Here is a 3,908-nt window from a genome sequence, read left to right as displayed (position 1 = left end):
AACGTATCTTTATTTCAAATCCTTTAGTTGAGGGACACGGCACAGTGCTGACATTGATCATAGAGTCTCTGGTGGACTCGGTGGTCATTTCTGTCACTACATCATGGCCTGGGTACTCAGCTGTGTACCTGTGTTCAGCTGATCCGGCTGTGGTCTGGTGTTGACTGCCTTAGGGTCACCCTCATGATTGTGCTGGCCCCTTGCCTCTCATCCCCTAGGTATGCTGCCACAGTCCTTATCTGCTGGGACTTTTCCCTATTACGCACATGCATCCCTCTTCCCCCCTCTGTTCCCCCCTTTGCCTTTATCCCTTTTGTTTCCATTCCCACACTTCCCTCACTCTTCTCTGTTTGTTTCCTACCCCTGCTCTGGGCTCCTGCCCGGAGCTGTAGCTCAAGCGTCACACCCCGACTTCCAGTCCTGCTACCTCATTGCCCTGCCCGTCAAGCCAACTGCATGCTAAGAACCGAACAGTCCTGCTACCTCACTGCCCTGCCCATCAAGCCTACTGCGTGCCAATAACCGGACATTGTAGGATAGATTTTATAATTACTATGTTGTTAATTACTGCTTGCCACTGCTTGAGTTTTTCCTTGCCACTGTTGCCTTATGCTTGCTCACAGGGGGTCTCAGGCCTGGGAACAATGTAAAGCTGCTTTGTGACAACTTGTGTTGTAAAAAGTGCTATACAAATAAAATTGAATTGAATTGAATTGAATCCTGCCTCTGGCCAGTAAGTCTGACACACAACAGCCTTCTGGTTGTCTTCACAGAAGAGCAGAAGTTAATCTCCATGAAGACTGCATTGAGCTGCACTTTGAGTCTCCTGCATCAAGTAGTGTGGTGTCTGACAGCAAGAAATGTTTGTTGAAAAATGCTGTTTGATTGTGATTGGCTGGATGTAAAAGTATATAAGTGTGAAGGTGTTGGGTCATGCCCTATTTTTCCTGTTACAGTGAGTTGAGCAATTCATGTTGGACCAAAGTTAAAGTAAACCTAAAGTTAAAAAAAATAAACTAACTAATTCTACCACTGTCGAGTCTCATTGAAAACATCCTTAAAAGAATCAGTTATGCTCGGAATGTCAGACATTACAAGAAGGACTCATCAATGTGAGGCCTAGGTTTCACAGAGGACTTCCTCCTGCAGTTGGGACACTCCCGAGAGCTCTTCTCTTCCCAGCACTGCTGCAGACAGACTCTACAGAAGCTGTGGCTGCATTTCAGGACTACAGGGTCCTTGAAGGTCTCACAGCACTCAGAACAACAAAGCTCCTCTTCTGCCATTTTAAATATTCAGTTACACACTCAGTCTCACTCAATAACTTTTTACGAAGTATACTGTTACAAATACATACACATTACACCTTTGCATAAAGTACTGGTAATATTATCAACATGTTACAAATGGACAATTTCATCTCAGGTTGCTTTGCAGTTTCTTGCCTGGGTACAAATTGCACTCAATGGTTTGCATATTTGCACTGTATGAAGCAGAGAAAAATAGATGCATAGACCTATAAACACACACACACACACACCCCTCCCCCCACACACACACCACCCCCCGCACACACACACACACACACACACACACACACACACACCCCACACACATTCTCACACCCCCCCAGACACACACACCGCCAAAAACACCCCCCCCCCCCCAACAAACACACACCCATACCCCCCCACACACATATACCTCACCCACACACACACACCCACCCCACATACACCCACACACCCCCTCCCCCCACCCCCACAGACACCCACACTTCTGCACACAGACACACACCCCCACACACATGCCCCCTCACTCCCCACACACACACACACACACACATACCCACGACCCCCCACACACACGCATACACCCCCCCACACACATGCATGCACCTCCCCCACAGATACACTCACCCCCCAGAAACATATACCCCTCCATACACACATACCCCCCAGCCCCCCCCCCCCACACACACACACACAAACCCACCACACAGGTACACATACCCCCCAACACACACACCCACACCCCTCCCCAGACGCACCTCCCCACACGCACGCATCCTCCCCCACCCACACACAGACACACATGCCCCCCCCCCCCCCAGACACACATACCCCCCCACACACCCCAACCCCCCAACACATCCCCCACCCCCACAGACCCCCACATACACACACCCACACAGAGACCCCCCTACACACACACACATACAAACATATGCACACACATAAACACAAACACATCACAAACACAAACACACAAACAGACACACACAACGGTCCGTGTACCGTCTTTTCTTTCAGTTCTCTTTATTGACTGAAAAACAGAAATCCAGAATTGCCTTGTTTTTTTATTTTACAGGTTTACCATTGACGTCGGACAACACAAAATTAAGCACAAAATCTATGGACGCTCATATTAGAGCATCCGTGCTGAACACCTAATTGCAACAAGCAATGTCCTGTGGCCTTAACTAAAGCAACTCTGGCGTTGCAACAGACGTCACATGTGACATGTGACATATCCCAGAAATCTGAGAATCTGTCATTGTGATTGTCCGCCGAAGCATTAGTGACAATAGGCCTAAATCAATGAGCTTACTAAATCAATGAGCTTACTTTTGAGGGTATTTTATGTCTTGTAGTCGATTGTGGAAACAAAATGGATAGAAAATGAGACAAAAGATTCTTCAGAGTGCATGCTATAGTAATAAATAACGATCCAGAAAAGGAGACAAGAACTGTTAACTACCTGAAATCAAACTGAATCCACTATACATGAGTTATCTAGTTCCAGTTCTCAAAACAGACTGTCATTTGTATGAATAAAGCATATTAAAGGAATGCTCCAAGAGATAACAAGCTAATCAGCCAATAAGTTATCAAGTTCTTAGACATGTCAAACCGTTTCTGGTAGCTAACTGTAACACTGGCGCCACTTAATCTGGCCAATTTCCTGATAGCTACCTATCCTACCTGACATATAGGCTAGCTACGTGTCCTAGTGGTAGCTCTCTCGCTAGCTATGTAAGTGTTGTAGGATACCCCAGTTCCCAGGATGTTTTGTCCACAAGAAGGGAAAATGCACAGGAAATCAACATGTCCTTCTATATAAATCACAATAGAAAGGCATGCTCTGTGCCTGCTAGCAGGGAAGAAGCAGCAGCCTACTATCCCCCATTTGAGTGAGGTGACATTTTCGTGATTCATTCACTTGGATGATTGATGCTGTATCTGATGGATCTGGTGCCTCTCATCTATGCCTTTGACAAGTGTTTCTGGTTCACATAACATTAAGACACTTCTACATCTAAAATGCTTATTTTAAATTTAGAATTTATGGATATTCATTTCAATTGTTTGGGTGGCAAAACCAAAATTAAAAATAAGAAAACCTACTGAAATCATTGTTTCAGACAGACAGTTTATGAAAATGACTCTATTTTCTTTTTTTTTCTGTGCCAAAAAAAACTGTTATAAGAAAATGAGGCAATTCTGGATTTTTGTTTTACTGTCAATTAAACAAAATTGAAAGAAAAGAAGGTACACGGACCCACAACCCTACACGCATACAGAGCACACAAACAAATGTAATTCTCCTGCAATGATGAAAACTTTATTCTGTCAAGTTGCTTTAATATCAGATATTTAAATTTAAATTTCCTTTTAAAAACTTACACGTCAAAACAACTATAATTTCCTACTTTATTTCACCAGTTAGAATGAAAATCAAAATGAAAGTCTAGTCAATAGACTGTATTTTAAGTATGATTAAAATGTCTTTGTGTTCAAAAAACATCAATAGACTAAAGCAAAAACTACAGAGAAGATAATGTTACTTTTTCAACTATTCAATGGGATGACATCACTGTTACAGACACCCTTTATGTCTCAATCACG

This window comes from Megalops cyprinoides, chromosome 1 (assembly GCF_013368585.1).
Source record: "Megalops cyprinoides isolate fMegCyp1 chromosome 1, fMegCyp1.pri, whole genome shotgun sequence".
Taxonomy (NCBI): Eukaryota; Metazoa; Chordata; class Actinopteri; order Elopiformes; family Megalopidae; genus Megalops; species Megalops cyprinoides.
Note: the sequence above shows the minus strand (reverse complement) of the source record.